This window comes from Plodia interpunctella, chromosome 17 (genome assembly GCF_027563975.2).
Source record: "Plodia interpunctella isolate USDA-ARS_2022_Savannah chromosome 17, ilPloInte3.2, whole genome shotgun sequence".
Classification (NCBI taxonomy): domain Eukaryota; kingdom Metazoa; phylum Arthropoda; class Insecta; order Lepidoptera; family Pyralidae; genus Plodia; species Plodia interpunctella.
Genome location: NC_071310.1, coordinates 4,792,095 through 4,817,918, shown reverse-complemented (window position 1 = coordinate 4,817,918; position 25,824 = coordinate 4,792,095). Strand labels below are relative to the sequence as shown.

The window sequence follows — 25,824 nt, the reverse complement described above, 5'->3', positions numbered from 1 at the left end:
TCGTCTATGGAAGATCAGCTGCTCTAGCAAACTTGAATCCGTTTTTGTATTATACCGTTTGCAGTGCGAAAATGCAGTGTACCTAAATGACATGTATCAAAAAATAAGTGTCTTCATCCTAGCCAAACCTCGCCAAGTATGAAAAGCTTGATTTTTCCTCTTCATTTTATATTTGTATTCTCCAACGAATCATAAAATAATAGTTTACAAAAACAATTACGTTTTTCTCACAACCACGTGCCTTCATACGGTTAGGTGTCAAGTCCACTCCTGCGGCTTATTACTATTAATAATCAGAACAGCTGTCACTCTTATCGTTTTTCGGTTCCCGGTTTATTTTTGAAAGTTTATATAGTTATGTTATATTTTGTTAGTTTTTCTCGGTGTCAACGAAAATGTGACCTTTATAGTATTCATACATTCCTTCTTACAGTCATACCCCATTGCTGAAGGTCGTCTTTTTAACACTTGCTTATTTTTAATATACAATAACTACATTTTAACATTCATATACTTTAATTATTTGATTCCAATTAAATTATTATTATAGATATATTTATATTTTTAGGTTTTTGCTTCCGAATTTTTATTAATCTTAGCCGATCGTAGCAATTAGAAAGCTACGTCTGTAGCATAGCGACCGTAGCGTTCAGCGTAGCAGGTCGTAGGTCGTAGCGGGTCGGTCAAATTTCTGTGGCACAAGCAGATCGTAGAATAGCTAAAAAAAAAAACGCTTTTCCTTTCCCTTCATTTGATCATACTCTTGTCAAAATAGCTTCAATGTAATGTTTATATATCTGTGCAAAATAATTCAATGACGTTACGTCCATCGACGGATCAACGCAGAAGAATATAGAAATTGTACGAAGTTTCAACGTACGTTAACGCAAGTCAGTGTCAAAACCTATAGAAAATGGAGCACAACACAACGGAGCCACAACGTGCTGCGCTGCGGCGTCACTCTGGGCAATGAGGTATTATGGCTCTAATGGCAATACTCAATTATTTTTGTTATCATATCACATATTAATTACAATCTACGCGTATGTTCCCGCGTCCTTACATGAAGACCGCAAGGTATCAAGTCACCAGGGTCGGATTGCCTCTATATTCATTACAGGCAATTGACTTACATAGAGATACCTATTACTCTGATTGTATTATTGAGTCATAAATAACAAAGCATTGAATGCAACACAATTTGCGTGGTGGTTTTTATTACTGAATGTTATATTGATTAAACATACACATTTTTGGTAAAATTTGGGATTTTTAAAAACATTTTTGTTCAAAATATTTTGAATGTTTGAATCTTTCTATATTCTTCATTCTTTAAAAAAAAATTGTCGAGACTTTTTAATTATGTAAGAAAAACAAAATATTAAGTGATTCCTAAGATAGAAGTTATTTGCAATATACTTATAAAACTTTCCAGTGCCTAAATAGACAGACGACAAAAGTGCCTCCTAGAATGGTATCATTGTAAATGACTCTGCTATTCAGTACTTACCACGTAGTTTTACTAGTCAAACTACAAGAAATGTTCTTACCAATAAACTGAAACAATAAAATAATTTATCTAACAATTCACTTTTTCTAATTAAGACGTTACAGTGCTTTGACGTTTTTATTAAACAGCAAACAAAAAGTTATTAGAAACCTTTGACCTTTTAAGTAAGTTTTATTATTTAGTGTTATTTCCATCATCATCATCTGCAGCCCTCCGACCCACTGCTGGGCATAGGCCTCCTTGTATGTAGGCAACAGTATGTAGTTTATTTTACCACACCCTAATAGAAAGCTCTTTAAATGCCAAAGTAATGTGTACAAACTCGCTATAGACAGATATAAAAGGTTGATATTTATCAACTACGCAGTGACCTATATTCGAGGCTTTAAATCAATTCTGGCTGGAGTTCTAGGCTTCCAGGCTCCCGGGCAGTGGCGTAGCTGCGGTGCTGCAAACCGGGGTATACAAATTCAATGGGCTCTCAGTTTTTGACCAGCGATCTGTATTCGTTATAAAATACTACAAAACATTTAAAGAGCTTAATTGGAATACATTAGTTGGGATGGTGTCCATCATATTTTTTGCGAAAAGGCTTTTGGTGACGTACTCAATATTTCATACAGATTAGAATATAACAAAATTTGCATTGCGTGGGCCCCTAGATTTTTTATGCACTGGGGTTATGGATAAAGCTACGATAAAGCTACGCCTTTGACAATGTACCGTGTAGGCGGCATCTCGCGCCTGCGTAACACCCTCCCCCCACCCCCTCTCCCTCTCAACACACCCTAAGCTCACCCGCCCTACCCCCTCGCGTGGGCAGATGACGCAAAACTCTGAATCCATGATCAATTCTATTTTTAGAAGCGGAATTTGCTTACCAAACTCTAGGAAACTGTTGCGAGATTTGAGAAATGATTGTCTGAACATTTGGTTAATTAAAGGGAAACATTATGGCACGTCTTTCAATAATTTAACATCAATATTAAGACTTTTAGGAAATTACTTTCTTGTTTTATAATTGTTTAATTTTTCTTTAAATTTTCAACAAAATTCAACAATAAGTACTATGAAGAATGTTTACATGTCATTATTGTTTATAGTAATTGTAATGTCGGCATTACGGCTATGCGGCTATCCACAATATCATCGAACGACGAGGCGGATGCATGAACATCGCGTAGTTTATACGCCGTCAAAGTTCGACAAACTTATCTTCGACAGTGTGGTAAGAAAAAAAAACGGAGATTACGCATTTTGCTACCGATAATGCTGTCTGACGCCGACTCTAGCAGAAAATCACAAAAACAAAAAGCAAAATATTATAGTATCAGTGATAACACCAATTGCGAATTTTGATTGTATGGGTGACCCTAATACGCAATTCTTGCGACTTATCAGAATGGGTACTATTCTCAGGTCAATAAACATCACTACAGCGCTGCGTGAAAAAAAGCGTTTTTATGTGTACATTCAAACATTTGGAATATTGAGATGTTCGCGTTTAGACTTGATCATATCATGTGTGTTACATAAACATACAGTATATATATCCTTGTTAGTACAATGGGCGACATCGTCACACACGTACACCACACAAATGACTTAACACAAAATAATGAGAAAACAGATAAAAAAATAAATACCAATCTTTGATAATGTATATTACAACAATTTAAGATAAAAATGTAAAACAAACTTAATAAAAAAGTTATAGTTCAATTCATAGTAAAAATATCTTAACCTATATTGCATACTTACATGTAATCCCATTACTTATAATGTTAAGTTAGATATAACATAGAACTTTTTTAAAACTTATTTTTAGTTAAACAATATATACATAAATAACTTTTATGACATAAATGAAATAAATGGTGTCTTTTAACATCACAGTAAAGTTATTAAACTACTGCAGTGTTTTTAATTTGTGACGTGAGTCAGGTCTTGTTTTCCGCGCGGAGATCATCTCAAGGTTTTTCAACGAACAATCATGAAAAAAAACCTGAATAAAGTCCATTCAGTAGTGTGGACAATATCTTACGCGTATTTAGCGTCACGTATGCCTACAATTATGTGCCAAAAACATGTTTGTTATCTAGTTTTGCATATAATGCTAGATATACATCAACGCGACACGGTGTGCCGAAATTTGGCGGATTCGGCGTACATTGCTGGGTTTTCATAACGGTAAGTAAAAGCTTGCATACAAACTATGCAATGTTCGTGCATTCGCGTCGGCATCTGTCTGAGTTCGACGATAGTATGTAGCCGGCATAAAAGTATCTATATAACGTAAATAAACATTTCCAGTGTTCATAAAAAATCGTGACGTCACACGCTCGTGACTTGTATGTACGTGACTATGCACTGGGCTGAACTGAATTAACTCTGGACCTGACGATTACGTGAAAATCCTTCCCGTTCCCATTTCGTCACTTTAAGCACTTCTCACACTCTGGTGCGAAGTACAAAAAACAAGTTACGTCTACGCGACTTTACATAGCCATCTGGTCCAAAGATAACAGGGCTTGTCAGTTACTAAAAGTTTGTAACTAAAAGTTATATTTGTCTAATCATTATATTTTTTTATTTCAGATTCAGTTGTAATGCATCCTGAAACGCTACGATACCAACCAGCATAGGTAAGTACAAAATAAGTAAATATTAATTTAAAGTATCTACTATTTTGAGCTGTTTATATTATGTTAAATTATTGTTTGCTACGTTTTATTGTCCATGCGTTTTTTTATCTTAAACTTTAGTATTTTATTTAAATATTTCACTTATTTCTCGAAGTTGTTCGTACCACTTTTATAATTAATTTACTGATGTCGAAAAAGTAATTTAAGTAACGATTTATTTGTTTTTCAATTTATTTGTTCAGTATATATTCAACTCTTTCTCAAACAAAACGGATTATAATAGCTTAAAGATAATCTAGAACTGCACTAGACCAGGACATGGCTAGACAAGAGCGACCTGTTTGCAGGTTATCGCGACATGATGATATGCACATGGACGCCCACGCGATCACGAAATAGATAATGCATAGGTACTACATTTCATGTAATGCCATAATGCTAATGCTATTAAACGACAACGCTTGTAAAATAATACGATTACTATTAAAATTTAATTTTATGTTTAAATTTATTTTCACTTTAAATATATTTACTTAGATATAAAGCGAAAATATATTTAAATATTATACCTAATTGTGTATTTGCTGTACCTGAAAAGGCAAAATTATAAATACCTACGTAATAACTTTTTTTTATGACCTTTATAACACCTGGGTTTCAAATGATATGACATTATGAAATTTCCTTATAAGGCAGGTTTATGGTTACAAGGAATTCTTAAGTACATACTGAATTCAGTAAATAATTTATATTAAGTACAACTATTTTTTGTATTTACTTGATACCATTAATTTTATATGCTATTTGTGTATATGTTACAACTCTCACAATAAATAAATTACGTGTTGAAATTCCCTCTGAAGGAATCGTTCGCAGCTTTAGGTACCTAATGTGAGACAAACGGAAAGAGGCAACCACAAATACAACGTGCAAAATATCACACGACAATACACTAATGAACACAAATGTATATCCTAATTTATTTATTTTAACCGATATCGTAAAATATCTAAAATATATATCTATAGTAAATATCTAAATATCTTCGTACAATGTTCAAACTATTGATCTACAAATTTTTCTTCTTTATGTGTCTATTCATTACTGAATGGTGGCCATCAGCTCCTTAAATTTTGTCTAATCCAGAGCCAGTCAGAATAATTGTTCGACTGTTTTGACTCCCGTCCATTATCTGATGTTTTTGAGCCAAATTTCTCTATTTCTTTATCAAAAATATCTACAAATTTTTAAAGTCCCAAATACTGGTAATAGTACATAATATGGTATGGGGAATGTTGTGTGCGAAAGTCAAGGTTATCAAGTGGCGCGGGTGGGGTAGGGGCGGGCCATGGGGCGCTCCCTCCCCCCTATCCCTATGCTTTCACCATTCACTTTTTTTTACTCCATTCGTATAAAGGTCCTATTGAAAAAGTAAAAAGTTTTGATTTCTTGCTTTTATTATTAAACGTGTGCTGGAATGCAAAAATATTTATTTTTAAACGTACCTACATAGTTATTTACCTAATTAGTGATACATGTTCTATGTAAATAGACACGAGGGGCACTGTTGGTGACTTGGTAATAATAAATCAAGGTAGCACGCGTGTAATACGTTTTGGATTTTCCGAAGTTTAATTCAAAGCCACCAATCATTTATGTAATGCTAAGTTATCTATGAGAAGCCAGTTATGGCTTTTTGAATTTTATTTATTACAACATTCTTTCAGAATGGCTAACTAATCTTCAAAAGGTATCTTTTCGTATATTCATGAATTAATTCAGGGCCTTACGAATGCAAATTTATTTTTAGTAGTGCCATCTGTTGACGTTGCATTTAACTGACAATGTGCAACTGAAGCACATCGCTGTATCTCGTATGCTGCTATTTAGTTAACATCTCGTATTGAAGACTCCTCATAGATGGCGTTAGTCATATGTTCTTTTCATTTTTAATTATAAAAGGTAGGTAGACGAAATAAGTCAAATCGTCAAGAAATGAGTTGGAAGTTTCTAGGAAGTCGATCTTTAGAAAAGTATTCGCGTTTTACAATCAGAATCGAATACGTAACAGTACTGTACAAATAAATAAGAAGCCTATTTTGCGTGGATGTCAAGAAACATTTTCAATAATGAAGAAACGGAATAAGAAGAAAGAAGAATTCTTCTCAGCACGGGCTATCGAACGACCGGGTGCCACGCTGTGCTCTCTCGGGATTTGGGGCGAGTGAACACAGCTGGTGGTATCTCAGTTGTTCCCTAGTTCTTCCACATGTTCTCCACACAACATCGTAACAAGAACGTGAAGATTACGAAGATTTTGTTGCTCAACCTGAAGATGATATTTTTATTAGATTGACTTGTAGTAGAGGATCGAATTTCGAAAAAGTTTTGTAGTTCAGATGGCTATATAAAATTTTGCATTGGTGAAATCCATTTGTGATTTTTTCCTATTCGTATCCTCTACTATTAGCACTATGTAACGTTTGTATAGGTATTATGTTTCTATCCATGCGTAGTTTTCCTCAATTTCCAAAGAGCATGTAATCAAATCGCTAACAAATTTCATAGTGCGTGTCGAACTGGTGCGATGCGTACACCTACCAGAATTTTTCTTCACACGCATGAAACACATAATTTGGGCACGGTGAAAGTGTAGATTTGTTTAAAGAGCCTCATGGCTCCTGTATTTTAGTTTCACATTAATATCACTAATGAAGAAAATATCACTATTCTATAAAACTATATGTTTTTAAATAAATAATTTATAACATACACAATAGAACAAGTTACAGTCAATAATTGAATTTGCATTCTCTTTTTTCTTAGGCTGCTCAAAAATTAGGCTGGTCTGGCTAATAAGTATAAATTGTCATAAAAATGTGAAAATATTAAATATGCAAGTAATACCTATTACTTAGGTAAAGAATACTGTAAAATATGTACCGAGACGCCATGAATGAACATTAAATCTGACTCTTGCTCGTAAGCTTTCTCTTCGGAACTCATTGAAGAGATCCTGTTTGTCAACATAAAAACTTGTGTCGGGGAGAATAAGAAAATCTCAAAACTAAATAAATACTTCACTTTTCACTTTCACTAATGTTGCTTCCATAAATGTAAACAAGTAAAAGTAATTAACAAACTACCTACTTCAATAATTCAGATTTACAATGAAAACTATTTACTGCTGTTACAATCTGAATTATTAAATTCTTTTAAATTTAAATTTACATTTTAATTTTATTCACAATCATATTCTTTAAGTTTACAAATTCAAAGTATAGTAAAATAAATAATATAATATATACTAAAATATTTACAAAATTGGCAGTCCCATCAATTTACATAGGTATAACATGAAAATGTTGTAGTATTTTTTATGTACAGCCAAATTTTTGTATTGCGTTGTTGTATGTATCTTACGATAGATTTGTTTTGTTTTATTAGTTATACATTAATTTCATTATTCCCATCATGTTTTATGTAATTAAGACAAACAATGAGAATCAATGTTTTTTAAATTGTGAATTTCTGATGATATGTTATTATACGTGTGTAAACCTATTGTATAAAATTATGTACATATTCTAATTAGAACTGTTTTCATTTCATTCAGCTTATTTTCATTTATTGTATCATTTTCACCTTAGATTTTGTGTTTTCATATCATTTTCGCTTTCATGAGATTTACACTGACAGGATAGAATAAGAAAAACTTCAGTGGTGGATATTAAACTAAATATTATATATTTTTTAATATGTTAATTATCAAAAACAAACTTCTGTGGCAAGTCTGGTGTAGTTTTTAATGAACTATATCAACAATATAAAATATAAAGCGATTATGTGGGAATGGGAATAATAAGAAATCAAAACTTATAAGAAACAAATACCTACATTTTAAATTTCCAAGATTATTCAAGTATTTTAAAATTGCCCGCAAATGTTTCTTACAACATTTATATCTTTACTTTTCTTATCGTTAATTGTAGTAATTGTTTAATACGTAGAAGACCTTTAAAATCCACACCACACCACCAACCTCAATCTTAGAGGAAAATTTTTCTCCAGTTTTGGTAACCTTTGCTAAGAATTTTTTCTTACTATGTAGGTACTTGACGATCTCAAGAATTTATGCTGACGCTTATTTACACCAAAAGGTGACAATGACAGCACACTTTTTCAATGTGACATTAACTTTAAATAAGAGTATCTTAAGCCTAGTAACACAATGTTTAAAAGTGGATTTCAACAACGAGTCTATTGTTAACAATATAGCTACTACTTAGCGAATAAAACATTTTTGAAAAAAAAAACCAATTTAAGTTCACGAAATAGTATTTTCTCAGTTTATTCCCAAAAAGTCCGGCGAACATCTAGCTTATAGATGGGTTTGTGCTATAGATCAACGAAATTGAAAAAAAAATACCCGAGTTTCCGCAAGTAAACGCATATCGTGAGGTTAATTTCGGCAAAATTTTCACGTGTTGATTGTCAAGTTTCACCGTGAAGTCAGTGCATGCATGCACACATACTTTTTGGTGAATTTTCATGGAACTATTTTCGTGCCACTAATATCGTAATGAAAATTAGGCTTGCAACACTTGCACAACTAGTGTATACAACGTTATAAGTACATGCGAATGTACAGCATCCGGCCCGCTCCTGACCTCGCCTCTCCCGGGAAAACCTACATAGTTCGCTGTTCTCCCGCTCTATTAGGCCTTCCGTCGATTTTCCTATTTAATATTTTTCCAACATTTCAGATACAGAGGCTATAGTGCGAGTTTTGATTGTAAATATATTTGTATGTGTAACTTGTATGGCATCGGAGTAATCGTCTTGTTTGCCACTAGGTGAACACATTATCTTTACTAATTAACATTCGCACTAAAACCTCTGCTCAGATACAGTAATACATCTTTTTTCGGGGTATACAAGAGTACTATGCAACTTAGTTTATAGCATAGGTACTTAACATTTCAGAAGAAATACATGTGAAATGTATGTATAATCTGATGAGCAAAAATCCATCATAACAGTTATGTCTAGTGTCTAGTGTACTTTTGTACCTTTCACAACCTTATTTTTGGTATGTACAATAGCATGTTATGCTATTGTCAAAATATCTAGATTATAAACAAGACGGAAAGATTACAGAAATCGTAAGTAGATATTACAGTAAAATAAAATTACATAACATAAGTGCACCGCACTGTAAAATAGGTGTCCGAATGTTGCATTTAATTCCCTTTCTTCCAATGACCCAGATGCACATATATCCATGACCCACTTACATCAGGTCGGCCAAATAAATCTGTACAAATAGTACATCTCAGCTGTGTTCTAGATAGGCTCCAGGGACTGTGTTACCTATTGATCTGAAGCCGGGGCGTAGCTACCTACCACCTATAATATGACCATTCCGTATCCTCCCGTGAATGTCACACGAGGAAACTTAATCTCTTGATTTAGCTTTTCAGTTTTCAGACAACACTTCCACGGGCCACCGTCCTCCGTGAGAATGCTTCTCAAGGAGGACGGTGGCCCGTGGAATCGTAGCCGTATCTTCAAAATTTTAAAATTTGTTTTTACGAGCGAGAACACGCTAAATTGCGTATCGTCACAGATTATGTGAAACTTCCAGTAGTATCATGCACCGAGGCTCCAAAACTCAGGGTACCTCGGACCCTGTTCACGACCATTTACTAAGTCGCACTCACAATTTCAAATAATATAACTTCAACAGTTCAATCAAATCACTTTTGCACCTATTTATTACCTATTCAACCTTTAGGGTGGTCATTATTTTTTCCAGGGCATGTCTGTATCTAGGTAGTTACGCTGACCTGTAGCCTATTTCACCTAGCGAAATCCTGGCCCGGCCCGGTTACGGCGTCCCTGACACGGCCCTCCCGCGTCCCGGAAACCCTTGTTGCACATCAAGGAATCAGGTTGTTATGCACTGAACTGACCCAATCGAAAATAGGTCATTCTGTGGAAGCCTAGATTTTAACCTTAAATTTGCATTATATAGCTTTAAAGTTTTTAACAATATCATTTAGCTTTAAAGCATATAATATGTACATTTTATAATTTCCCAATATTAAATGCGGTGAGTATTTACTTTTTAAGTTATACTGAAGGAACTTTGATACAGAATCTTGCTCCAACAAAGAATCAAGAACAAAAGTTTTCTTTGTTTAATTTTTCATTTTCAGTAGCTCATAACTTGATAAGTCAATCATTCCTTTTGACATTTGTTCTGAGAAAATAATTGTTTAGCCCAAATAGTAGGATAATCTGAAAATCTGTTTCATGTTTTTTTTTTCATTATACAAAAGACTTTAGTTTGGCTATATGAAATAGTCGACACATGTAATTAATTAACCAAAGTCAATGAATTTCCACCAGTCATGTCGGCGCAAGTTTTCATTCCGCGTGTTTCTACATTGGATTGTAATTACAAATACTTATCAATAATTATTACTGGCAATGATAGACACTTTCAAGTGTTGACTACTGTGGTTTCGTAATTATAAGCAATACTAGTAGGTACAATCGACTACACGTGTTGTAGGGTATACCATACCCTATATTAAGCTCTATACGGTGGTAATGCGACGAAATAGCAATGAATTTGCAAGTTGATGTGCTGTCGGCTGTACTTGCTAACCGGTTGTTCTACCTATTGACAACATCCGGACTCCCCCGCATTTCATTTATTACAATATCAAACTTAACGTGCAGGAATAAGATTTAAATTTAAATAATGCAGTGTTATCGATATTAAATTTTAATGTGTAGCATGCAATCATCTACGACTATGAACATTAGCTTGGAGAATGTTCACGTCTGTTCAATGAGGCATAAATATTAAACTGTCTTTATTATGTTCTTACCTTGACATTAAGACATAATGTGTTTGGCACAATATCTAGTATATAGTACTTATTCTATCGGGAGATTAAAAATTAAAAATGATAGTCAACAATGTTCTAATTTGTTATTTAAACGTTATTAATTAGATTTTGAAATTAGATTCATTAGATTTTTTTATATCAATCTTACTCGTGTTTAGTAATTTTCAAAGACCACTTGCTTCCTTGACTATGGGAAAGCATACATAAATTGTGCCAAAAGTCATGTCAGTGTGTGTTACACATCGATGGTGTTACTTTATATTCCTCATAATGACCACGACCTTCAGCCATGAGGAATATGAAGATAGGTATTAGTTCAAGGCGTTTTATTAGTTTTACGTAATTACCGTTGAAAAAACAGCATTGACCTTGTCACTCCATACTGGTGTTGGCGTCAACCAGTCTAAATATCTGGCGGACCGCTGCCGGAGCACCGCCAAACACCCGTGCCAAGAACCCTGGCACCCCTAGTTGCATAAACACCAAGGGCAGTCGCGTAACTATCTATTGTGTATTGTTGGAACTGCAGCAGACTATCAATAAAATAGCGTTGTAAAAATACTATCTAATTAGCAGAATAGGTTGAATGATACTTAGAAAATAATGTGTATTATTTTTGGGGCATGTTTAAATAACAATTGAGTGTCTAATTTTTTTTTAACTTAGGTATGCTGTTTATTGGATGACAATCGAGTATGTAGTTATTTTTATAACTCATGCTTGGAGATTATTTTTGTTATTGGTTACTGGAAATTAAGCTAAAAAGAGTAAAAATTTGCAAATATCATACGCAATAACAAGTTAGTAAAACGTTAACACAAATGCAAAGAAAATATGTGTAAGTATGTATTTCTACTCGCTTCGCTACAACACATCGAATGCTATTGTATTGAAATTTTATTTCTTGCCTTCAACACGTAGGAGTGAAGAAAATTGATAATACACTTTCATCGTATCAACATCTAGTGGAAAGTCATTAAATTCAATTCCAAATGTTCCAATACGTGATTGCGTTGCGTGTAAATATTTCTCTAGTTTCGAACTGTATTAGTCCAAGTTCCTGATCACAATAAAAAAAAGTTCTTAGGAAAATATATGTAATTTTTTACTTCTTCTTTCGAGGACTTTTCTTCCGCAAATAGATTGAACCTTTTCTACGTGAGAATAGAATATATCTTATTTGAGTAATTTTGAAAACATACACAACATAAACACAATTATATATTTTTTTTCATTTAAATAGACTACACTCGTATGTTGCCTGTCACTTAATAAAACAATTTGTTATCTAATAATGCCGAACATACATAAAAATGCAACACAATAATTCCGTGAAATGGGGTGAAATAAACCTAACGAACCACTACATGATTTGAATAAACTATACATTTAAACTAACGATAGTCCAATAAAAATGTAAATGAACAATGAACGTGTTTCGCCCACTAGTTCCAACTTTCCTTGCAATTTTCACCGTAAATATGTCGATAAATCAAAACAGATTGCGTATGCATCCATCGTATTAACTGGCGGAATATGGTAACGAGGGCGAACCACCCGAAAAGTTACTGGCTTTTCACATTGCTTGAACACCAATTCATGGGCAACTGTATACTAGGGGGCGTTCGGGTTGTTATGGAGGCGCCTCTTGATTTTGAATTACTTTTTACTTTCTTCCGTTAACTCACTACTGCTCAGTAGAGATAATGTCTAGGTAGACTAAGGTCTAGGGGACTGGAATGTGTTGTAGTACTCATAGCTCTAAGGTTGCACAAATGTATAGCCCGCACCTAGGTAACGAATGCGCTAATACTAACCCTACTTCAAGTTTTGTGACGTAAAGAGTCGTCAGTAGTTTTTCCTTTTTAGTTTGACTTCTAAATAGTTAATACAATCAATTATTTCTCAACAAATTGAATGTAAGATGAAGACAGGCTCCGGACTCTTGATTTTGATAGTTTAACTTCGAATTTGCAGGAGTAGTTTTCGTCTCCAGAACTTTTCTTGAGATTTCTCGAAAGATATAAAATCAGTTAGATCACTAAATGATGTTTTAGCTTTGTGACGAATAAAAGATTTTATCCGTTCTAGTCATACAGAAATTTATTAGAAAGGAGAACGTAGAAATCGTTTTACCTTCATTTTCCGTATAAGTACACAATTTGTACCCCTAAATTGGAGGCCTCGGTTTCACGGCCTCCACCTGGATCCTTGGAGCAACAGCTGGATCGATAGAGGCTCTCACATTGTCATGACGACCTGCAGCCGTGACCTGGAGTGAGGGAGAAGCAGGAGGGGGGAGGGAAGAGGGCCTGCATCGAGCGGCCCGGCTGCACCGAGCAGTTATTTCGGTGCAGCTGCTTGCCCACAGTCGTTCCTCGCGCCTCCGCTAGCGCGCGCGCTTTCAACAACTGCATCGGTAACCGTCTTAAAAACGCTCCAATTTCAAATCGTGTTTTACTTCTTTAATGCCAGTGTTGTTCCTGCCACCTGTTGCACAAGCACTCTCGCGCGGAGAAACCGCTTGGAAAACTCTTTTTCTTGGTAGCGGACGCGTCTACTTTCACCGCTCACATTCCAAGATTGCAGCGGGCTGTTGCGCCAACCTGACTTCGCAATCTTTCAATGTTTGTTACGTTTAACTCTAAATGTGATTTCGATTAGCCACGACTGATAAATTGAAGACGTAAACGCGAGCGCTGAAATGAGGTTTTTTACTTTAGCATCACGATTATTGAGATGATTGTGTTAGTTACTCTTAGAGGCGATATGGCTTACCTATGTGGAACTAACGCATACCTAATCTTTAAAATCTATGTTTCTATTTTTATGTCATATATATTATTTCTTAGACTTAGTGTTTGTATACTTTCTTTGAATTACCTACTCAAATGTATGTGTTTATCAATGTCATATATTTTACTGTCTTAGCTTGTATTCTCTCCTTTACGTTTGCTACTCTATGTTTCCTTTCATTATATCATTACAATCATTGAACACAATATTGAAATCATTAGGATTTTCCATTATCACCTTTTAAACATTTAGCAAAAGCATGAAAAATTAAATATACAAACTCTCATTTCGCTGTGCGATAAATATAAGAATCTTATATAATAGGTCATATAGGTCTATATAGGTCATACAATGTATTGATCGATGTTCCTCAGCCAAATATCTAGGACAAATCTAGGGCACAAATATCCATGGTAACGGCCCGGGAAATGCCTAGGTATACTACATCCCCCGACCTTCGTCCCGCGCACCCCGCACCGCACAGTATTGATTCAGTACTTGTTTCAATGTTTATGTTGTATCATAAATATTCATGATTTTCTGGAAAATTATTTTATTACTGGCTGTTGAAGATTGACATTTAATTATGAACAAAAAGGAAAATAAGTAGATGGGACCCTGGAGCTGAGCATGCAACAGTTGGCATTCGGCCAGGGATGCAGCTTTCAAGGTCAGGGTGGATATGCGCGGGGCCGAGTGGTGGGTCAGTGGGGGAAGGGGTGCAAGCAATTATTTGCAAGCTTACGGCGCAGGTGCATCCGGGACCTGGATTGAGCCTAGATTTATGCTTACTTCGAAATCGACAGCCCTTCCGGACACCCGTCTCTCGGGTTGCAAGTGCATTTTTTTAAGTGAGATTTTTAGGGTAAGTTAGATGTTAGAGTAGCTGCTTTGAGTTCATTGCATAGCGGCCAAGTGTCATTGATTGGTAGTTGTCATCAAATTATTATAGAGATTTGTAAAAATTTTCAAGATTAATATCCAACCATAAAGTAATATCTTAAATTTATTTGATCTACTCTCAAATAAATAAATCAAATAAAAAAATACATTAAATATATATTTTAGTAAAAATAAATAGAAAATGCAATATATAAATAAAACATTTACGATGTAACGCGCCTACTAATGAGCATGTTTAACATAGCTGTTATTTAAAATCAGTAATGACTTGTGAAAGGAACCAGGTCCCAGTCGTAACGTTAACTAATGATTCTCTCGCTCTATCATTAGGCTATGCTATAAGAGTGACAGTGATAGATGCATTGCTATCAATCTGTTGTCACAATGGTCGTATCGGTTAATAGTTGCTAGGCGCGATGGCCGATTTCGAAGTGACCACATTGTTTGGTGCATTGGCCGATAATAATAATCATTAGTAATTAATTATTCTAATGAAACGCTTTAACGCAACACTTTTTAATTAAAAAATGTGCTTTGAAATTGAGTCAAGTATTAATAAACAATTAACTTTTTTATCATTCAATTTCATTGTGAAAGATTCAGCTATTGTAAGCTATTTTAAATGTCTCCGTCTATATAGAATTATTTCCGATATGCAACATACAATGTATTGATCGGTGATCCCAATTCAGATATCTAGGTCAGATCTAGGTCTCATATTTCCATGGTAACAGCCGGGGAAATACATATAAATATTTTCTTTAAAATCCTATCATAAAATTTCTTTATAATTTTAACTACTATTCAGTGGATTGCAAACTTAGTTACATACATTTTATTAATTAACTTATATGATGCTGGCATATACATATACATACACTTATTTATGCTATTATATTTGTGCTTGAACAGTTACTTTACAAATAATAATGTTAAGTTACATAAAAGTAAGTAACATAGTCATTACAATGGACGTCGAATGGCTATCATGCTATCACTTTCATCTCAATCAAACGTAATGCATACGTCACTAGTGTAGGGCTATACGAATAAAACTGAAGCACTTTCGGATCTAAAACAAACTATTTAAAAAAAAGAAAAATAAAAAAGAAAAGTGCTACGCAAATGCTACGTTTGCTACGGGTTCGCTACGACGCCTACGACAGTGCTACGACGTTGTCCTTGTATTCCCGAAATTTTAAGTTTTATCTTATTGAGATTTCCTAAAATATTGATGAGATTTTCGGAGTTCAGTTGTGCAAAGCTTTGCACCCAAATATCAGAATTTAACGTAAATCACAATATCTGATTCAACGCTTTCCGAACGAATTAATAAAATGTCTTATACAACAAACATATCCGTGGAAAAAAATAACGTTTACATTGCAATCTTTATTGATGGTCAGCCCTAGCTAGTCTCAGATTGCGAAACTCGTGTAAAGGCAGGCACACACGTTGGAAACTTTCGCTGCGAGACCATTGACCGTGGCTCCACTTTCTAAATGTCGTAACGTCGGTGATCGCTCGCCCATTGTAATTCACGATACGCCTCGACGAGACACGCGAACCAATTTTTTGTAGCGTTTTCGCAAATCTGTAGAAAGTCGACATAAAAGGCTTTATTTTGCGGAGTAACACATATTTACGCATCTTTATAATCCCCGCGCTCTCTTTATAATTTCTTCTTTATTCGTCAAAGAAATGTGGCAAAAATAATGAAATAAAATCTTGATAACATTTTCTTGACAGTTGCTTTAAAATAACATATTACTACATTTAAATAAATTATAACAAGTTTAAACGTAGGTTAGCCATCATAAACGACCTTAGCCGCTTAATCACGCCATGCTGACCCTGACCGCAAGTCCTAGGTTACCTAGAAAACGCCCTTGGGCACCGGGCCAACACCTCCCGCCCTCTCCCTCGGCCGGGACGCGCGCGCAAGCACAGGAAGCACTGATATTACCAATAGCCAGTCAATAATGGAGTCTAGTTTCTTCCCTTGAACATTTCAAACTGAGAACGAATTAAAAAATAACTGTTCTTATTTAAAACAATCATTAATAATTCGATTAATTGAGTGGCTGTGATCATTATTTTATTATCAAAGGAGTGAATTAAAAATAATTTCAGATTAATCGGGGACAAAATGAAAAATAACAACACCGAAAAAGAGAGTAAAGATGTGAGATCAGTTGTTAGTGAAGTGACCATATTATTTTTTATTTGAAAATATTTGTTGACGACTCCAAGTAATGGAATATATGTATGTATATTAACATACCCATAAAATGCTGAAGAAAAAAGTGGTGACATACAGGTGTCATTGAAATCAAATGTGAAACTGAACGGTAAATGAAAAGTTATGAACGTAAAACACAGATTTGTTAAAATTTTACACAGACTCTTCTTGAAAGTCACTAAAAATTTTCACGAATAAAATATTTTCTCAATTCATAATCGATGACTAAAATAAAAATATAGTAAACTTTGCGAATTGTTACGAAAACGAGTGGTTAAATCATACAAACATAGCTATTTTCTCGCGTACGATCACTCTTTTTTAAAACACTATTTTAGTGAATGCTCCCGTTGCCATCTTTTAAATAGCTATATTATAATTAATATAATGTTATTTATTATTACAAAACCTATAGTAATATGTTTTTCTGATTGACATCTGTCAGCAGACTAGCGCTGACCTGCATTCATTAGATAATGTTTAAGCCGCATTTTATTCAATCAATTAGCATTTGTAACACGGCACTCCATTTTATGGTACACACGCAACGTGACGCGCCTACATCATGGTGACAGTCCACTCACTGAATATCAAATACATTCTTAGCATTTTATTTGAAAAGTAAAAGTTTAAACAAAGCCACGTTGTTTCTATTTAGGCTTGTAAGTTTAAATTTAAACTTTCTCCAAAAAATATGTCTCCCGGAAAATAAATTTCTCCATACTTTTGCTACAACCGGTATTCATTCCACTCTTTATTAATAATTCAATTACTGTGTTCGTTATACTTATCCCAGGCCTAGCAATCACTAAAATCAACATGTCAAAGATTTGTTATATAAAAGAGTTGTGCCACTCGCCATTTTCATTGGTTCGACATTTTCGTCAATTGGTCATTTTCCTTATTCATCATCCTTATTCATCAAGAACACCAAAATCTTCGATTCGCTAATTCTTATAAGTGGAGTAGTTACCTTGATTGAATACAACTTGTTAACTTAGCTGTCGAAAAGAAACGTACAAAGTATGAAGTTTTTACCCGACTACAGCGAAACTGAAAGTATTATTATAGAAAGAATGTAAAAATAATAACATGGTTTATTATTCTTTCTATTTATATTTTAACGTACCTAAAGCCGAATGACACTGGGCTTCTGAGACCTGAGGCTGAAAATAAACCGGCGACTCCCTCGCACCTCCGACGTTTGTAGGTCAGTTCTCGGAGCCCTAATTGATTGGTTACTTTGTATGCCAAACCCACTAAATAATAAATAAATATAGTGCGTTTATTTCAGGCAATAGACATGATAAACGAAAACTTATCACAAATTGACTTTTTGAAACATTCGCATATCTCATTGAAAATATGTAAACTAAAACTAAGTAAGTACTAAAATAAGTCTCATTGGTAAAATCCTTGACAAAATATTTTATAGTAACAATTGAAGTTTTTAAGAGTTCTCTTAAAAACTTTATCCATAAAAAATGTACTGAAAAATGAAAACAACAGAATGATACATGAATTGGTAAAATAACGAGTTCGCTGAAATGATAGTAAATGACGTTGCCGGATAAAATGCGTCACGGATTATTTCACCGAAAAACCAAAATTTATGTATACGTTTTTTGGCACATCGTAACTAGTACTGTACTAGGTCAAGGCAATCGACCTGCCAAGGATGTTTCTTAAAAATGCATCTGGGTGCCATTTTTATGATGGGCATTATGTGAGCACACGTGTGGATTAGTCAGAGTACCTCGTGTATAGAGCTGCGCATGAGTCAGCCGGCCTTGCGCACAACACGCGCAGAACTGTGCCCGCTCTAATATTATAGCTATCAGTACCCGAGTTTATCACTAGAATAAACAACAGCTTAACTATACCACGAGATTATTACGAATTTTATTTATGAGAAAAACGTTCGGAGGAAAATGATTTCAGAAACACGTGATTTGCCAAACAAGGACGCAACCGTATAAAAAATGATTAGTTAGTCAGTGTACTAACCTAAGAAATAGACAAACCTAGATAAGGTATTCGGGAAAGAAGACTACCATAATTTATCGTCATTGATGTATTCCTGAGGGAGATGTTGTTTACTTTCGAACCTGGATATAAATTACGAACGTGTCGCAGTGTTTTCGCACGTCGCCGTGAGTCGCCGTCCAAATGGAGCGTCTATTTGCGGCGTCGAGGCCTGCCGCGACAATATTGTAGCGACACACGAAACCTACGCGCGACGGTTAACAGTTATTGCTGTTAACTATCTAATTTTCGCACCGTTCGCATAAATAACTCGTCTAATATAACCGCGAAACTCTAGGTAGAGGCTAAAACTCATATGTAGGTAGAGTGCATACATGCAAACAGATGGCAGAGTACGTGGCCTAGTTACCGATGCATCTGGCGCGTTCTTATCTCCCGCTCGCGTCCACCGCGGCACCGTAATTCGCATCGTACCTTCGCCCGCTCTCTACACATGAGAAAACTTTTCAATGGAGTCGATATTGTTTGGATGCGCTAAGGTTGAAAGCGAGCTCGCACCAGCGAAAGTGATATGCGTGAAATCAGTCGGCAGCTATGTGGAGGGGACAGGTGGACCTCGGCGGGTCGTCGAGATGGCACATAGGCTGCGGCGGCGGCGGGCAGGTTGCGACAACCGCGGCCCGCGCGGCCCCTTTGGCAGCAGGCGCGTATTTCAAGCCGGGCCGCGCTGCACCGCGCTTTGCGAAACCATCGGTTATGCAAGGCGTGCCGCTGCCAACTCGCGGCTGCTCGCGCTCCGCCGGAAGGAAAAGTGGAACGCGGCGCAGTGGTGCGGCCGCGCGCGCCGCCTCTACACGCGGCTCCAGTGAAGTGTCCTCAGTGTCGTGACAGTGTCGCTTCTAGAACGTTGGAATTGTGTTGCGCAAGTCCTCCGCCTACAGCGGGATTATTTTAAACTAGATAATTAGCAGGCCACGACCTCGGCCCAAGTCCGAGTCGCAACCCCCTGCCATCTTGCGTACACTGCGCGAGTGCGGAATCATATGAATATCACGTGTGCAACCTATATTCTGTATCTCTGATCGCATTAAACTGTGTGCATGTGCATTCTTTAATCGGTGTGAAAAATATCTCCCGCTTTTCATACATATTTGCTTTCATCTTCGTATAAATCGCACGTTAGTATCAAAACACAAGAATTTATCACTATAATTTGATATCGCCCATCATTTCGAAATCAGTGTCAACGCTTAAGTGGTTCAAGGCATGAAAATAGCAATGTGTAAACCGTCCGTGTGCCGGCCCGGTGAGACCCGAGATAATTTTCCACTGGCAGACTTGTCAAGTGCTTTCATTTTAGAAACGGAGTCCGGACTCCGCCGCGTCAGGTCTGTGTAGCGAAAACTCGATTTCGACTTTCAATTATGAAATAAATGTGATTACAGTCGGATGTGATTGTCGGGGAAAGTGTCGGGTGCAACAAGCTGGTTCCTCAAGGTGGAATGCCTTAGAAGTGAGCAGCGCTAGAAGTGTTTAGTAAAAGTAACAATCTCTGCGGCGAGCGGTTAGATACTGCGCCACACGAAGCCTCGTGTCCATTCACATTCCCAGTAGAAGCGGCTCCTTCCGAGCCCATGCCCTCAAGGACATATTAATACCGTGTAAACGAGCACTAGCGGACACATTAATCATGCGAGTCCCATGTAGTTGCACAATGCAGCTTATCTGGCGCATAAGAGCCGTCTATTACTTGTCCCACTTTCTTAAAGGCGATCTGACGATTACATCGGTGCACTTTCAAGCGACGGATTGTCGTGACATAACGTTTGAAGCAAGTTACGTTCACTTTTTGAAAGCGAACATTAAAGGGTGAGGTTCTACGGAATAGAACTTTGGAAAACCATTTATCAATGGATACAGGTTAAGACAGATGCTATCACTAGATGTTAAGCTTTTCCGCACTTTTAAATAATACTGACTGACATATGACTGGCCGCCAACAACACACGAAAAGCATTGAAATTCGAAACTGATTCACAATCAGGCTCTCGTAATTTATTAATCGATTCAAGAATTTTAGAAATCCAAACACACAATCGACCTTGCAGTTAAAGACCGGCAGAAGTTAGAGTTCCGCTCATAAATAAAAAATAATTGTGAGTAATGCGCACTGGGCCGGCTGCATCGTTGCATACTATTACGTCAGAGCTGCATCTAGCCGCCAGTGGGCGGTGGAAATCTATGGACTCTGCAGTCCCGCCCACGTAGTCTCCCAGCCATTCAAAGGAAAAACAGCTTTTAAATGAAATTAATACTAAAATGTACGTGTCTATAAGATGTTTTTATTGTTTTTACTTAATAATATCGCGTTTACATAATATCACTACTTGTATTTTAAGTTAGTAAGAGTAACCAAAGACGGATTGCAGAAATACCTAGTAGATAATCGTCAAGAGTTCTTTAATTACTATATTGAGAATCATTCATAATCAATACTGATAAAAGAGTGTCAATTAGACGGCTAAAAATTCAATTATTAAAGTTTGATTACATATTAAATGATATCGAATTCAAATAGTAAATTAGTGAATGAACATAAATATGCGCCAGTAGTTAAATCGTATGTTAATTTTTTTTTGCAATCAATAGATCGAGTTATAATTTTATCTTGCGGATGGGAGACTACGTCTGCGCCTGCGCAAGGCCACGCGTATGACCCACTTGCAATCACCTTTGTTTTACAGCCTGCCAGGCTAATATGCACTTTATCGCATTAAAAGCAACAGATTTTATTCCTTGCGGTAGTACAAATCTAAAGTAATTCTAAAATGATCAGTTGCAATGATCGAAGGAAATCTTTGAAAACATTTTATATAATGCAAAATTATTCGGTCATATTTTTTACTACAGTAAATGATTATTACTAAACTTAATACATATTCACTAGTGTTTGCGTAGAAGGCCCTGAACCATTCTTCGTCCTATTCATAAAAGTTTTGTTTCAGTCACATATTCTTTAGCTTTTTCATTATAATTTTTCATGCTTTAACTCCATCCAATATTATGTGTATACCTATATTTGCTACTAACACTATAGTATTTCCTTCCAGTCGTTTTCATTAATAATAACGTTTGATAGTTCTTATGAAACTAATTTACATAAAATATGTCACCATATAAACTGTATAAACAAATTTATAATCAATAAAAAGGAATCTCATCGAGTATAAAATACGTGCAATAACATCCCGCAGTGGTAGTATAATATCCGTACTCCATACTTACTAATATTAAAATAAATATTATAATTTAAAGGTTAACATTTTCTTTCAACATACAAACATGGGCCATTTCTTCAAAAATCAAGCCTCAAAAGACTATAATGGGGGCGAAAGATTATATAAAAATCATGTCGAAAAGTTGACCAAAGATGACGTAATTGACTATCACACAAAAATATCGGTTATTGGGAAATTTGTAATCTGACATTAATTAACACATTAATCACAAAAAATATTATTATGCTATCAGAAGTAACTTTTCTGCGCTGACGAAGTCGCGGTTAAACAGCTAGTATAAATAAATGTATAATGTATACGACTATAAGTAGCTATAGTTATAGTGCCACGTGTCCCGATCACAAGGTCTAACTCATCACTCAAGTACAGATTTCTATTTACGCAATTTTGATTAGCAATTCAATATCTGATTTAGTTTTTCCGCTTATAGCTTTTCTTTAAATTTTATAGTTAATTTGAAAGTTAGTTTAGGTCTTAACTTTTTGATTTATTAACAAAACTAACTGAAGATCGGACGAGACAAGAACACCCATGAATGATTTATAAGGGTTCCGCATTTACCTTTTGAGGAATGGGACTCTAAAAACAACTAAATAAAACTAAATAAACTTAAATTTAAACAAATTTTCGTGATGTATATGCCTAATAAAAACTTCGAACTTATTTTTGTCATTTAGAATAAAATTATAATGACAATGCAGGTAAATAAATAAAATTCGATCGAGAATTAATGAATATACTACCTATATTGATAATCGATTGCAATGAGTTATTGCCTTGATCCACGTCGTCGTTGACGTTAGCATATCTAATAACGACGACACTAGTTATGAAGTCAGCATAATTGTGCAGTTTCATTAAAAATTCCTTGGATATCGGAATATTTATAATGTTTTGTTTCGTTTTTTTTTTATATTATTCACTTGTTCATCTTTAAAAATATAACATTAATCGAAAAATATATAATTATAAAATATTAGCGTCCAGTCCCGGCTTCGCTCGAGTAAAACCATATAGGTAGATCACAAATAGTAGCCTATGTAGTTCCTGAATGGTTTCGTCTGTCTCTGTGCCAAATTTAGAGAAAAGAGAATTATGGGTATATATTCCTTTCCAAATCTCTGATACTGAAAAAAAAATGTACGTAACATATTTCGGTAAGCAACAAGTGCTTTGAATAAATTGAATTATCACCGTAATTCAAACATGTACATATATTATGAGCTCACTTGCAAATGTCACGCTTTCACCTCACACTTTCGTTCGTATTAAAAATCTGGCTTTCGAAAACCGTGGGAGACACGAATGTACGTAAACATATCTTATGTAAAACATCGTTTCTACATTACCTTTAGGGCAAAACTCATTAATTTTCACTTCGCAAAACGTAAAATTATGTTAGCTCGGTAATTTAAGTCACAATTAATGTCTTTGTTTATATTGCCGTAACGCTTTTATAAATTTCACTTCTTAACATACAAATTCATTCTAGGTAAGATTCACATACTGTAAATATGCCTTTATCTTTCGACATAGTGGTTGTGGTACACATCCTTAGTGTCAATCAGACAATCGTCTAAGCATAAAGGTAGAATATCGATGAGTCCTTAATATTCCCGAGAGTCGACACTTACGCTTAATGAATATCATTAAATCATTACTAACGCTACTGCACGCCATAATAACAACTTGAAATGAATAAGTGATATTAGGGACCTTAGTGAAACGGCAGAGACGTTCCGTAAAGTGCATAGACTTAGTGACACGCCAAGGGTTTCGTGTATCGATATCGACGTATTGATCCGCCCCGGGGTTCGTGCCAGGAGTGCGTTTGCAAAGCACGCGCTAGTTTGCGTTTTGGCAAAACTGATTCTGTAAATGCACTATCTGGTACGACACTCCGGGGCGACTTGCAACGCTCCTGACCTGCCACCGAAAGAAAATAAACGAGAACCAATGAACTGTCAGTGCTAATCCTATGAACTATCATTTGCCCCCCAGACTTATGCTTTTTATTTTGTTAGATTTGTGTTTTATTTTGGTATATGAGATATTTATTTTGCATGTGAAAGGTTTTTATAAGCTAAGTTAAAAAGCCTAGATTATAAAAATCTTAACATGATTGGCTTAAATCTAAGACAAATAAACTATACATACATAAATTAAAATAACTACTTAAAGATTCAGCATTATGTGAACTAAATATTATTGATATAAAGATCTCATATACAATATTGTCATATACAATGTATCAATTGTGTGCTTTTTATTTGACTATTATTATGCCTTTTGTCTTATTGATTATTTATCTGATATTATTTTGTGTAATTTCCATATTTTATCTACGTATATTGTTAAGATTTCGTTTCCCTGCTTAATTTTATGTAACCAATTATGATTGTGTCTTTTTCTTGTAGTTGTTGTTATTACATTATTTTAGACTACTTCTTGTTTTATTTCCAAATCCATTTTCTCTTTATGCAAATCAGTTTAAAGATATAAATTCCTTGTATAGTTAGTTTAAATATGCACATACATTTTAGTGAGTATCTCGGCTTTAGTGACAAAGTATCGTATCATTTGTTAGGCAGACAAAGACAATAATGGTAGGAAGCCATTGTGGCTAGTTCCCTCGTTTAGCCTTCGTCGGTAATTATAGCCTTGCTACTAGTGCAGGCCGCGCAAACAGGACCGACTCACCATTTTTTGTAGTACATTTCCCAGTTCTATTTGCTAAAAATGAAACACCAATATTAAAAAAGTAATATTATTATCTCATATTAAAAGTATTAGCGATGAAGTTATTTAAAAGTTACAAATTTTATAGACATCGATTTAATGTATACTACAGAAATAATTGATTATTCAAGAAATTAGACATTGATTTATTGATAAAGTCATGATAGTATCTTAGTTTTAATAGACTTTGTGATTGATTGCTTCATTTCCTTCAAGTAATATTGGTTTACTTTCAAATGATAACAGCAGGTTTTATCGAATAATGTGACCTCAAAAAAGTATTAAAAAAGCTTGGCCTAATAAAATATAAGTAGTATTCTTCACGATGTTTACAATTTATTCGATCTTAACAGCTATATTTTGCGTATAAATATCGTGTCATATAGAAGACACATGAGAAGCGTGGAATGATGAATTCTGCTGGCACCAATTGACCGCGCGCTTTTGACATCTGTCAGCTGTACTGTTCCACATGGCCGCGGCAACATATTGGTCCAGATATTATTAGAGGCACGTTGAAATAGTAACAAACACGCTTGCTCTGTATTCATAGAATTGAACTATTCTCGCACGGCCTTCAGCGTTTACTTGTTAGCTGTAACTTATAACCACATTGTTGCACAGATAATTGCGAGAAAGTTTTGTATGAATTAAATTCGTTCCAATTCACATAGCTCTTGGACTCTGATTTCTATTTAAAATGTTGTCTCATTTAAAATATTGCAGGCAAATAGAAAGATTCTTTTATATCTTTAGAATAATTAATAATAATATAGTATAC

The 25,824-nt window shown here is 35.1% G+C and overlaps 1 long non-coding RNA gene across 1 annotated transcript in view; it reads left to right on the top strand.

Annotated features, from left to right (window-relative positions):
• The window catches only part of LOC135309881 (uncharacterized), a 42,447-nt gene that overhangs the window by 9,651 nt on the left and 6,972 nt on the right, over nucleotides 1–25,824 (top strand). The window contains exon 2 of the long non-coding RNA XR_010370127.1: nucleotides 4,109–4,155. This is a non-coding gene — a long non-coding RNA (uncharacterized LOC135309881). The remainder of the gene's footprint in view (nucleotides 1–4,108; nucleotides 4,156–25,824) is intronic.